Source organism: Hyperolius riggenbachi, chromosome 2, assembly GCF_040937935.1.
Source record: "Hyperolius riggenbachi isolate aHypRig1 chromosome 2, aHypRig1.pri, whole genome shotgun sequence".
In the NCBI taxonomy this organism is placed as follows: Eukaryota; Metazoa; Chordata; class Amphibia; order Anura; family Hyperoliidae; genus Hyperolius; species Hyperolius riggenbachi.
The window spans coordinates 439,650,860-439,665,531 of NC_090647.1; positions in this window are offsets into that span (position 1 = coordinate 439,650,860).

Genomic DNA, 14,672 nt, shown 5'->3' on the forward strand with positions numbered 1-14,672 from the left:
GATTTTAACCAACGACGATTGTTTGCAAAAGTAGTACATCGTTGGAAACGATCGTTCGTACTAGGCTTGACATGCGCATTTCACAATTTCTCCGTGAAACTTCTCATTTTTATGCGCAGGCGCAATAGTTGCTTTACGTGATGTAACCTTCGTTCTAGCGATCAGATCGTTACACACCTTTTAAAACTAACTTTACTTAGGTCGTTCTTTCATCAATTAAAAGTTTGTTCGTCGTTCTCAACGAACGATCGTTGTCGCATGTGTGTATGTAGCATTAGGCTGCATCTGAAATGACCACCAGCTCAGTGTGAAGCACATAAATAGATTTTCTGCACACTTTGCATTCAATTCAGATGCAAATCATATGCAAATCTGCTACTACTTATTATGCAAACAGGAAACTCAGGAGGAGGGGCTGGGAGCAGCTAACCTGACAGTTACAAAGTTAAAAAAAGGTGGGGGGAAAGGCTGCGCGTCCCTAAACACATGTTGCAATTGAATGGCTAATCGCACAGGCATACACCGCGGTGTATGCCTGTGCGATTAACCATTCAATTGCAACATGTGTTTAGGGACGTGCAGCCTTCCCCCCCCCCCCCCCCCACCTTTTTTAGTTTTCCCTTTATGCTGTGCAAAGCATGATGGGATTTCTGATGTTGTTCTCGTTCTGCTGTTTTTTGTTTTTTTTACATTTTGAATTTGACATTTGAAGCCTAGTGTGTGCAGCTGGGAGGGGTTATCGGGACACAGGACAGTTGGAACTGTGTCTCATGCACCCTGTCACCTCCTTTCAACCAAAAAGATGGCTGCCCCCATGAATCACAAACATTTGCCTGTTCTTTTAAAACAGGGTGGGTAAAAGATTATATTACCTATCTATTCTAATTAACATAACTAATGTAACTTAATAACAGTATGTTTGTTTAGGCTGAAGTTTCCCTTTAAATCAAGGGCACCATACTTGATAAGTGTTCAGTGAGAACTTCTTGAAAAATAAAAGTTGCAGAACTCAGGAAGGATTAGGTGAGGTGAGATTTTTACCATATGATCAGGGGTCCAGACAGAGGTTAAGCTTTTTTTTTTTTTTTTAAACCATAAAAGATAAGTGTAATGACAGAACAAAAAGCTGGTAACTGTTATTGTTGCCACTTAACCCCTTCCCCACCACTGCTTGTAATTTAGCATTCTTGTAGCGCATACCCCCTTCTGCAGGTACATTTATTTACTGACACTCCTTTCTGTGCCTGCCAGGTTGGTTCTGGCAAATAGTCTAAATTCTCTTATCAGCCAAGTATTTGTAACCTGCTTGACACTATGGTGTACAAAAAACAAATCTTTAAAGGACACCTGAAGTGAAGGGGATATGGAGGCTGCCATATTTATTTCCTTTTAAATAATATCAGGTGCGTGGCATCCAGCTAATCCTTTAATACTCTTACCCATAGACCCTGAACCCAGATCATGTCTGAGGCCCAGTGCACACCAGAAGTCTCAAGCAGATCTGCAAAACGCTAGAGGTTTTTGAAGCCGATTTCAGAACGATTCTAGGAGCATTTTTGTGTAGCACATTTCAAATATTGTTACAGTAAAGCTGTTACTGAACAGCTTCTGTAACAAAACCGCCTGGAAAACTGCTCTGATCTAGCGTTTTTCAGAGCGGTTTTCCACTTTCCTATACTTTAACATTGAGGCAGAAACCCCTCAGAAATAAAAAAAAATGCTGCAGCCCCCGAGTTTGTGTTTGTGGAAAAAATCGACCCACTCTGGTGTGCACCATCCCATTCACTTTCATTAGCCAATCGGCTTTCCCCCTGCAAGCGTTTTAAATAACGCTCCAGAACTGCTCTGGTGTGCACCAGCCCTGACTGACTGGGTTTGCCATATGCTTGTTTCAAGTGTGTGATTTAGACACTACTGATGCCAGCCTCCATATCCCTCTAACTTCAGGTGTCCATTAAAGTACGGTTTCTGTTAGAGAGCCGTGGAGGCTGCCATCTTGTGTGTGTATGTGTATGTATATGTGTGTGTGTGTATATATGTATATATGTGTATATATATATATATATATATATATATATATATATATTTTAGCATATTGTGATAAAGTTCATTATTTTCTGTAATGTACTGATAAACATTAGACTTTCATATATTTTAGATTCATTACACACAACTGAAGTAGTCCAAGCGTTTTATTGTTTTAATATTGATGATTTTGGCATACAGCTCATGAAAACCAAAAATTCCTTTCTCAAAAAATTAGCATATCATGAAAAGGTTCTCTACACGAGCTATTAACCTAATCATCTGAATCAACTAATTAACTCTAAACACCTGCAAAAGATTCCTGAGGCTTTTAAAAACTCCCAGCCTGGTTCATTACTCAAAACCGCAATCATGGGTAAGACTACCGACCTGACTGCTGTCCATAAGGCCATCATTGACACCCTCAAGCAAGAGGGTAAGACGCAGAAAGACATTTCTGAATGAATAGGCTGTTCCCAGAGTGCTGTATCAAGGCACCTCAGTGGGAAGTCTGTGGGAAGGAAAAAGTGTGGCAGAAAACGCACAACGAGAAGAGGTGACCGGACCCTGAGAAAGATTGTGGAGAAGGACTGATTCCAGACCTTGGGGGACCTGCGGAAGTAGTTGACTGAGTCTGGAGTAGAAACATCCAGAGTCACCATGTAGAGGCGTGTGCAGGAAATGGGCTACAGGTGCCGCATTTCCCAGGTCAAGGCACTTTTGAACCAGAAACAGCGGCAGAAGCGCCTGACCTGGGCTACAGAGAAGCAGCACTGGACTGTTGCTCAGTGGTCCAAAGTACTTTTTTCGGATGAAAGCAACTTTTACATGTCATTCGGAAATCAAGGTGCCAGAGTCTGGAGGAAGACTGGGGAGAGGGAAATGCCAAAATGCCTGAAGTCCAGTGTCAAGTACCCACAGTCAGTGATGGTCTGGGGTGCCATGTCAGCTGCTGGTGTTGGTCCACTGTGTTTTATCAAGGGCAGGGTCAATGCAGCTAGCTATCAGGAGATTTTGGAGCACTTCATGCTTCCATCTGCTGAAAAGCTTTATGGAGATGAAGATTTCATTTTTCAGCACGACCTGGCACCTGCTTACAGTGCCAAAACCACTGGTAAATGGTTTACTGACCATGGTATTACTGTGCTCAATTGGCCTGCCAACTCTCCTGATCTGAACCCCATAGAGAATCTGTGGGATATTGTGAAGAGAAAGTTGAGAGACGCAAGACCCAACACTCTGGATGAGCTTAAGGCCGCTATCAAAGCATCCTGGGCCTCCATAACACCTGAGCAGTGGCACAGGCTGATTGCCTCCTTGCCACGCCGCATTGAAGCAGTCATTTCTGCAAAAGGATTCCTGACCAAGTATTGAGTGCATAACTGAACATAATTATTTGAAGGTTGATTTTTTTTGTTTTAAAAAACACTTTCCTTTTATTGGTCGGATGAAATATGCTAATTTTTTGAGATAGGAAATTTGGGTTTTCATGAGCTGTATGCCAAAATCATCAATATTAACCCTCCTGGCGGTCTAATTATTTCCGCCAGGAGGCAACGCAGCAGTTTTTTTTGTGTTTTTTTTTTTTTTAATTCATGTAGCGAGCCTAGGGCTCGCTGCATGATAGCTTCGATCGCCTTCGGCGATCTCCGATCAGGAAATCCCGTTCAAAGAACGGGATTTCCTGGTGGGCTTCCCCCGTCGCCATGGCGACGGGGCGGGATGACGTCAGCGACGTCGTGACGTCATTGGGAGTCCCGATCCACCCCTCAGCGCTGCCTGGCACTGATTGGCCAGGCAGCGCACGGGGTCTGTGAGGGGGGGGGGGGGGCGCGACGGATAGCGGCGATCGAGCGTGGGGCGGCGGCGATCGGTATGCCGACGCAAAGTGCAGCAAAAAAAAAAAAATTAAGCAAATCGGCCCAGCAGGGCCTGAGAAAACCTCCTGCGCGGCTTACCCCGAACTACGTTACCGCCAGGAACGTTAAAAGAATAAAAGGCTTGAACTACTTCAGTTGTATGTAATGAATCTAAAATATATGAAAGTCTAATGTTTGGCCTGGTGCACACCAAAACCCGCTAGCAGATTTTGAAACGCTTTTTCTTCTTTTTCTGTAGCGTTTCAGCTAGCGTTTTGCGGTTTTGTGTAGCGGTTTTGGTGTAGTAGATTTCATATATTGTTAAAGTAAAACTGTTACTGAACAGCTTCTGTAACAAAAACGCCGACAAAATCGCTCTGAACAGGCGTTTTTCAGAGCGGTTTGCATTTTTCCTATACTTAACATTGAGGCAGAAACGCATCCGAAATCCAAAAAATGCCTCACCCCGGGAGGATTCGTTTCTGCAAAACGCCTCCCGCTCTGGTGTGCACCACCCCATTGAGATACATTGACTAAGCGGATCCGCAGCCGCAAGCGGCTGCAGAAACGCTGAAAAAGCCGCTCGGTGTGCACCAGCCCTTAATCAGTACATTACAGAAAATAATGAACTTTATCACAATATGCTTATTTTTTGAGGACCTGCGCACGCACGCACGCACACACACACTTTTTCACCGAAAATAAGACAGTGTCTTATATTAATTTTTGCATCAAAGGACGTGCTAAAGGTGGCCATACATGGTACAATTTTTCATTATTTTTTTTTCCATTAGATAATTTAGTTCGATTATTCCGTTAGATCGAATATAACGATTTTTCCAGCATGTCCGATCAGATTTATCTCGAGAAAACTGGATAATCCTTCCAATTTCTTGATCGAAAAAAAAATATTTTCTACTTTCATTCAATTCGATCATTTAGATCGAACAAAAAGGGAAAATCAAACATTTTTATTGTATCGTGTATGGCCACCTTAAGGCTTATTTTCAGGGGATGTCTTATATTTCTATGAACACACAAGTTCATGTGCTGTGTGTACTCCGGCCTTCCCCACTGTGCCGCCTCATCCTCTGCTGGATCCACCTCTTCTGTACCCCTGTGTCCCCCTTGTACCTTTAGTGTCCTCCTCTGTCCCCTGTATCCTGTCTACCCTTATGTCCTCCACTGTGTCTTTCACTGCCCCCCATGTCTTCCTGGTGTCCCCTTGTGTCCTCCGATGTCCTCTGCATCCTCCTCTTACCCCATGCCGCTGTGTCCCCAAGCTTCAGCTCATGGGGATTAAGTATGGCAATTTGTGTTTCTACTGGACCTGATGGTCTCTCAGGTGGGACAATGGCTATGTTATTGGGTCAATGACTACACTCGCTGAGTAGCAGCAAATGCAGTGATTGGCCCTAAGACTGAGCCATGGTCCTGCCGGTGAGACCATGGGCTATACTAATGACACAAGTTGCGAAACATTTTCCCCTTACTGCTACTAGGGCTTACTTTCGGGGTAGGGCTTATATTTTGAACTTGCTCAAAATTCTTGCTAGGGCTTACTTTCGGGAAATGTCTTAATTTGGGGGAAAGAGGGTATATAGATATGTTTTCTGGCTATAATGTTTAGTGCCTGGCTGTAATTACACCTTTTGAACAGCTTGCTACTGACTGGTTATTCAGCCAAAGAATCTGGAGAATCAGCAGTACAGCCAGGAAACGTCCACTTTTAGGCCTCTTTTCCACGAACTGTTGAGCTGTGTGTTCCACAAGCGGCTACCAGGCAGCAGTTACCAGGCAGCAGTCAGCAGTTACCAGGCAGCGAGAAGCGGTTACCAGGCAGCAGTATTAGAGAGGGTCAATGAGTTGCAAATAATTCCAGCTTGCATGGAAATTGTTTGCAGTTTGCAATTGGGCCCATTAAATTCCACAGAAAGTCCATTTGATTGGCCCGATTCCAAGCGTACATAATTTGCATGCAAGTTGGCTTATTTGTTATTGACCATCTTTACTAATGATAAGTGTACCTTTTTAAGAGCTTAGCTTTAGAGAACTGAAGAAATAAGGCTACTTACAAAGGGGTTACTATAGAAATTGGTCATTGGTGTTTGATATGTTTTCTAGAAAGTGGAACAAGATTTCTAATTGCCTGCTGTGGGATGTTTCTGTAGACTTGTGCCTTTTGGCCAGATCCGAATCTTATTGCATGAAAAGAAGTCAACACAGCACACTTAATAAAAAAGAGCCACTTTATTGTAACTGAATACGGGACAGTTGTGACAGTGCACTTTTAGTACAGAAATCCTATGTAAACTAACACTATACACATTTTACAGATTTAAAGGCATTCTGCAGCCTAATGCACTTTAATACTATTAAAGTAAGGGAGAGAAAAAAAGAGCACTTAAGTGATAGCAGGCACATAAATACAATGTATTACAACAACATGAACCCTGCAGGGAACTGTGCTGACCGGCTTATAGCTATGGCACTACATAGTGAGACAGCACATCAGCACAGTTAGTCTGCTTGAGGCCCCATTCACACTAGAGCGTTTTGCTGGAAATTTCAGCAAAACGCTCAAGCGCTAGCGCTTTTTGAAAGCGCTAGTGCAATAGAAACCTATGGGCCCGTTCTCACGCGGGTGATTTGCGTTAATCGCCGGCGATTAACGCAAATCACCAAACACAAACGTGTAGCCTGCACCATTTTCAGGCGAATTCCCGACGATCGTGTTTCAGTGCTATAGAAGCGCTAACCGCGATCGCAGGAAAATTGCTACAGTGTCCAGTGATTTTTCTGCGTGAAATCGCAGAAAAGTCACTACCACAAAGCCAGCGGTTTGCGCTTTCAAGTGTGAATGGGGCCTCAGTGACTGTTTTAATCAATACATTATTCAGAAAGGTGGAGTTTTGATAACCTGATTGTCTATGAAGAAGTGTACAGGGTGAATATAGACAGAAAGGGTACCTAGTCTGACAAGACTGCTGATCTAGAAAAGGCAAAATATAGACTATGTATTAGAAACCGTACAGCACCCAGAACAAACTGGCTTATTCAATAACTGTGTACAGTGTGGTGATCTTTGGCAAATGATTCCCATCTCACTGACAAGTTAAAGTGGACCTGAACTCTTGCACAGTACAGAAGGAAAGCTTCTAGAAATGCACACTGTATGTGTATAGGCTAGGTTCACAGTGCTCAGTTGCGTTGCAGAAACATTCTGCATGTCATCTTACTTCCCATACAATTCTAGGGGCCTATTCACAGTAACTGATCAAGTTGTTCTAACTCACTGCATGCAGGCATTGTATTAAAGTCTATAGCCTGTCTCCATTGCAGTTCACACACACATTTTAACACGTGCGTTATGCAACTGACCACTGTGAATCCAGCCTTAGAGAGTTTAGCCTGTCTAATTCCCCCACATCTGCAACTAATTGCAACTTTAATTTGATCTCTCAGTTGCGTCAGCTCAGGAATCTCGACAGTCCTCGGCAGAGCAGCTAATCTGTAAACACAGGATGTTAACCCTATGTCTGCTTCCATGAAAGCAGGAAGGAGACACACTGCATGTTTATTGCAGGATCTGTCTCAGCTGTAACAATGAAAAGATTTCTTTAAAGGTTATTCAGCTGTTGCTTATCTTTTAGAGCAGGGAGGAAGTTCTGAGTTCAGGTCTGCTTTAATGTGATGGAGAATCAACAGTGTAAAATGTGGTGAAATCTCATGATATTTCCCAAGACAAATACATTGTTTCCATCTATAATGTTAATGGATGAATGATCAGTAGTAACATAACATCTGACTGGCTTCCATAAGTTACAACCTTTTGCATTAAAGAAGTCCATAAATGGAACAATGCAGAAGAGAGTACCAGTCTGAGGTACTTATTATCCCACAGTGACTTCAGCATTTAATCTTGTTCACATTTCAGCAAATCTGGTGAAACTGATGTAATGACTGTCCTAGTTTTGAATTGCCTGGTGCATTAAATACATTTGGACCACCTGATAGTGAAAATTATCGTTGCCTCCAACACTGGCTGGAAGATCATCGATCTGCATGGATAGAGGGAATAAATCTACCAACAAATTAATCAGAATTTGTTGGGAACCAAATTATTTTAAGCGGAACTGAAATACACACAAAAAAATAAGAGTTTCACTTATCTGGGGCTTCTGCCAGCCCCCTGCAGCCGACCTGTTCCCACGCAGCCACTCACTGCTCCGGTCCCCCGCCACGACTCACTTTCACTCTGCGCAGGTCGAGTGCACTGCGTGGCCCTGGCCGCTTGAGTCCTCGTTCACGCTCCCGTAGCCGGGAGTGTACTGTGCAGGCGCAGTAGAGATTATCTCGTACTGTGCCTGCACAGGGCGCTCCTGGCTACAGGAACGCGTATGAGGATACGTGTGGCCAGGGCGCAGTGGAGGTCGACTTAGAAGTCAGCTTCCACTACGTGAAGAAGTGAGCCGCACCGGGGGAACGGAGGATTGTTCCAGGACGGCATGGGCACAGGTCAGCTGCAGGGGGCTGGCAGAAGCCCCAGATAAGTGAAATACTTTTTTTGTTTTGGTTTATTTTAGTTCTGCTTTAAGGCTATTGAAGAGATGATCTTTGTTCTTATGGCTGGATATGTACTCATTTGAGGCTGGATTCGCATCTTGTCTTTTTTTCTGTGCATTTTCTGCATAGGAAAACTGAGGACCCATATTAATCAAAACTGAGAACCCATATTAATCAATGGGATAGTTCACTCTTGAATGTGTTTTTTTACATGCAGAAAAACAACTGACAGCAATGCAGCACTGTCAGAAAACACGTTAGAAAAATGCATTGCAGAAAACTGATAGAAGTGTGAATCCAGGCTTAGACAGTTAATGGAAATGTGTTTACTGTTCCTAACAGAAGAGAATTAAAGCTGAGATCCAGGCAACGGAAAATTATCTGCACAGTAAACTAATGAAATGTTTAAATACCTTACCTTAGGCATAAAGTTATAGCCATTTAACCACCACTTGGCAGTGGACGTACAGCGCCCTGTTGGATGACATTAACCTCCTGACGACCGCGTCACGCCGAGTTTTTGCCAGAGATCTATCGTGCATCTCCGTTCCGTCATCAGTCTCCCAGTGACTATCGCCGTTGGGAGACTGTTAGACGCAAAACCGCTGTTTACAATGTACAGCGCTGCAATCTAAGGCAGCGCTGTACTGGAGACAGCCGTGTCACTCTGCTGTCCCCTCTGGAGGCACAGGAGCGATCGGCTGTCATAAGCTGATGCCTATGACTGCCAATCAATGTCATTGGCTAGTGCGGGGAGGGAGGGCGGAGTTAATATAACAAAAATGAAAAAATTGTAACATTGATAAAAAATAAAAAGGGGGGGGAGAATCACTTGTGTACTGAGTTGTATGGCATTGCAACAAGCCCTTAAAGCTGCAGTGGCCTAATTAGTTAAAAATAGCCTGGTCACTAGGGGGTGTAAGCCTATGGTCCTGAACAGGTTAAGTCCCTCTGCTTCAACAGTAAGGCAAGAAAAATGTCGCAGAGCAACCTCTGGACTTTGCTGCCTTATGAGAATGTAAATGTCCCAAGCCATCCCCTGTACCTTATCTCATTGCAGTGCCTTATAGGAGGGGAAGTGCTCTAGACCAGACACTGGACCATGTGTGACTGCTGTGTTATATGAGAGGGAAAGTATCCCAGACCAACCCCATTTGTCTGTCTGTGGTGCCTTATGGAAGGAGCTGTGTCCCAGAACAAGAACTGGACATTGCCTGATTGCGGTGACTTTATTGGAGGGTGAGTGTTTCAGACCACCGGCTGGACCTTATCTGACTGTGGTGCCCTGCGGGAGGAGCAGTGACCCAGATCAGCCCTAGACCTGGTCTGCCTACAGTTCCCTATGGTAGGGAAAGTGTCTCAGATCACCAGCTGGACCTTATCTGATTGTGGTGCCATATGGAAGGGCAAGCATTCCAGTCCAACCCCTGGACATTGACTGCAGTGCCTCATAGAAGGAAAAGTGTTCCAGTCTAACCCTGGGTCCATCAAACAAATATGTATCACTTGTGTGTGGTCACCTCCACCCCAGTGTGTGGCTACAATCTACCCACAAGTTCTTTGCGGTGGACTGGTAGATCACAGCTGATGCAATGGGCAGCCTTGCTGTAAATCAATGCTCAACAGGAGACTATTTTAAATGCAAAATTTCCACTTTCAGTGGAATATCAATTTCAGTAGTCCTAGCTAAGGAAGCTGGAATTAGGCAGTTCCAAGGATAGTTACAGTTCCTGGGAGAGAAAGGAGGTTGCATACTCCACATATTAGGGAGCAGTGAGACTAGCAGGGTAGTGCTGGACTAGTCAGTACTAGCACTTTGCTGTGGTTTTTTTTTGCCACTGAAGATGACATCACTTACTATTTAAAACAGACTGGCAGAGAGAGAAAGTCTGTGTCACTAAGCCGCAAAGACCATCAGAACATTAGCAAGAGGTACCATTGACCCTTTTGATGTACTTTAGAAGGCAAACGGTAACTGTTCTTACCTTAAAGTGAACCAGAGACGAAGCATCCTCATGTATTTTACCATATATATCAGTAGGAACATTAGAGAAAACACCTACCCTGCTCTCTGTTTCATTATTTACTATTCAGATTGCTTCTTATCAGCCCAGATAAAATCCCCGACTGAGCATTCAGTCTAGCTTTGCTATGACTCAGCTATAATGATTTCTGAGCAGAGCCACAAGGGGGCAGGCTTGGGCTTGAAAAGACAGCACAGAAGACAGACTCAGCTATAAAGATTCCTGAACAAAGCCAGACTGAATTCTCAGTCTGGGATTTTATCAGGGCGGTTAGAAGCAATCTGAACAGTAAATAATGAAACAGAGAGCAGGGTAGGTGTTTTCTCTAATGTTCCCACTGATATATGTGGTAAAATACATGAGGGTGCTTCGTCTCTGGTTCCCTTTAAGGGCCTGCTTCTGCTAAGTGCTGAAGCGATTATTCACATTGAAATTGAAACCGATGCATGTCAATGGAGTCATTTACATTGAATGCAAATTTTCAAGTGCGGTGCGATGCAGAATATGGACTCCATGCTGCAAATTTCTGCACCACACATCAGTTTCCCATGAATTGTTAGCCGCATATGGAAAGTGTCATTAAAAACGTGTAAATCTGCATACAGAAAAACGTATGCAAATTCTAATATGCTGGTGGAAATAGACCCTACGGCCTAGTGCACACCAAAACCGCTAGCAGATCCACAAAACGCTAGCGGTTTTGGGTGCGGATGACAGAGTTTAGTCCCAGTGCACACCGGGGCGGATCTTGATGTGATCCGCCGGGTGTTCACCGGCCGCATCAGCATCCGCATGGCTAATGTATCTCTATGGGCTGGTGCACACCGGCGGCTTGAGGTTTTTAGCAAACCGCAAACGTGCAGCAAGAGGCACGTTTGCAGCTTGCTAAAAACCTCAAACCGCCGGTATGCACCAGCCCATAGAGATACATTAGCCATGCGGATTTTCAGGCGGATTCGGCTGGCGGATCTGCCCAGTGTGCACTGGGCCTAAGTTCAGTTTGTTCTGATAACAATTAATAGTAGTTAATGAGGAAACCCAAGCTCATTTAGAAAGAATGTACAAGGCTGCTGTCTGTTATCCACTGTTCTCCCCACTCTTATCTTAGTTTATAATTTTTTTTCTCATTTAGCATTCAAAAACTCCAGTAACCATATCGCCTCTAAATCAAACGCAATATTTATCTGAATAGGAAAAGCATTTTCCAGAAGTCATTAGGCTGTTGCACTATTTTCAGATTTAGGCTAGGTTCACAGTGGTCAGTTGCATAACGAATGTGTTATACTGAGTGTGAACTACAAATGAGACTGGAATAGACTTTAACTGGAAGACAACCGCGTCACGCCTATGGGTGTGACCGCGGAGGCAGTGCCAGGACCACAGTCCTGGGGTGGGGAATTGCAGGAGATTGCGTGCGCCGATGCGCACACATCTCCGCTTGGATGACGGAGCCCTGCTCCGTCATCAGTCTCCCAGCGGCAATTGCCGCTAAGAGGCTGGTAGACAGTGAGACGGCCGTCTATTTGCTCTGTACAGTCCTGTGATCTATGGCAGCGATGTACTGGGGACAGCTGTGTGACACGGCTGTCCCCCTGGTGGGACAGGAGCGATCCGCTGTCATAGGCTGATGGCTATGACACCCGATTGCTGTCATAGGCTGGCAGAGGGAGGGGTATAAAAATAATTAAAAAAAAATAGCTTTTTAAAAAAAAAAAACAAAATACAATAAATATTGATTTAAAAAAAAAACATCCTGGGAGCCATCACAGCCCACTAACAGAAAGCTCTGTTGGTGGGCAAAAAAGGGGATGGGGGAATCACTTGTGTGCTGAGTTGTACGGCCCTGCAGCGAGACCTTAAAGCTGTAGTGGCCTATTTTGTAAAAAAAAAGACCTGGTCACTAGGTGGGTTTTAATCCCAGGGTCCTCAAGTGGTTAACCTCCCTGGCAGTAATCCCGAGCTGAGCTTGGGCTAGCCGCCGGGAGCTCTATGCAGAGTATGGCGCGCAGTGGGAGCTTTTACTCACCTCCCGAGGGATCCAGACGTCGGTAGCCATTCTCCTTCCTGTCCTTGGAGGCCCTGAAACACTCTGGTGAGATCGCTGTCATTTATCTCTCCAAAGAGTTACAGCGCTATCCAGAGGATTGAGGTAAAATTGCAGCACTGGAGCCCAGGGAGGCGAGTGAAAGCAGGGGCTGCTGCTGGCATTCTGGCAGCATGATTATTTCCTTATTTTAGGGTCTGAAACCTTTTAAAAAGACCCTAAAATCCAGAAATAATCATGACGCCAAGGGGTTAATACAAAGTCTGCATACAGCGAGTAAGAATAATGAAATCAGTTACAACACGGCACTGTGAACAGGCCCATAGAATTGCATGGGCAGTGATTTGACATACAGAATTATTCTGCAACACAACTGAGCACTGTGAACTGGGCCTTAAAGGACAGTATGACAGTGTACAGACCTTAAAGAAAAGGTTCGAGAGCAAATAAAAAAAAAATCTGCTTACCTGGGACTTCCTCCAGCCCCTGGTAGCCGTCCAGTGCCCTCACCGCAGCTCCGCATCCAGATTTGATGGGCATCTACTGTGCCTGCACGAGAGCTGCTCCCGGTCGCGCTGACGTGATCTGGAGTGTTCTGCGCAGGCGCAGAACTAAAGTGCCTGCACAGTACACTACAGACCACGTCAGCACGACCATGAGCGGCTCTTGCACAGACGCAGTAGATGCCGTCCTATCGAGGTCGGCATCTGCCACCGACTGGATCTGCGGTGAGGGCAAAGGATGGCTGCCAGGGGCTGGAGGAAGCCCTGGGTAAGTAGATTTTTTTAATTTAATTTGCTCTCGGACCTTTTCTTTAAGGTCTGTATACACTTGCAACTTAAAGAGTAACCGTGACCAAGAATTGAACTTCATCCCAATCAGTAGCTGATACCCCCTTTTACATGAGAAATCTATCCCTTTTCACAAACTGATCACCAGGGGGTTCTGTATGACTGATGTTGTGGTGAAACCCATCTCCAAAGGAAACTGTGAAGACCATGGTCCTGGCAGTTTCCTGTCTGTGAACCTCGTTGCATTGTGCGAAACAGCTGTTTCCAACTGCCAAAAAAAGCAAGCAGCAGCTACTTCCAGTGACATCACCTGCCAGCAGTAACAATGTCACTATGTAATAAATGTCAGATTGTAAATCAGGAAAGCTTTTACAATGGGCAAAGATTGACTAAATCATTTATACATATTTATTGTAAAAATGAAGCCCTTTTTTATTAAATTATTTTCACTGGAGTTTCTCTTAAACCTGAAATAATTGTTCAAGGCACCAATATAGATCAGTCACATTATGGAAAAACCAACCTGATTGTTGCAGAGTTGTGCTAAAGCTGGGCTGAAAGTACTATCACAACTTGTAGTAGAATGTAAAAGATCAGTGATCTTGTGGTATAAACATATGCCTTTGCTTTCTTTGCTCACTAGTCATCTGCATTGATGTGCCATTTGGATGGGGCAGAATACCCAATATCAGTCACTCATCAATGTAATTTAAAGTAATTTGGCTATATTTTTTTAGAACAATTGTTGTCCGATACAGGGATATCTGACATTTGTCAAACCAACTTTGTCTGAAGTGTATACTTAGGTGAAAAATAAGTAAGGCAAAATAATTCATGAAAAACTCTGTGAAGCGACCCCAATGTAGGAACCTTGCTATACAGTGTATCGCTATAAATATATCTAACTTAGCTATTCCACACCTTATATAGCAGTTGGTTAGACCACCCAAAGATCATTCATCAGTTTGCTTCCCTCATCCTTTCTGAGTCTCGGCATTTCAGAACGCTAACTTTACTAACTGCCCTCAGAGTTATGAGTTTTGACAGCACAGCTGAATGAAATACTGGTCGTTTCTACAACTAAGAGAGAAATGCAGTGCTATATAGTTATAAAAAAAGGTAAAAAGTGACAATATTACCTCCAGCTAAATGACACACACACATACCGCTCACATTACAGCTTTCTTCCACGCAAAATATCAGCTGGAATAATACAGTCTGAATTGGCATCTTGTAATAGAAGTAGTGGTCACAACATAACATAAAACATTTTCATATACTGGAAAGTGTCTCAGTGCATTGCCTGTGTGCTGACTTGTGGTGGTGTTTCCTGTGCTGTATGTAGCTCAGGGCACAGAACTCC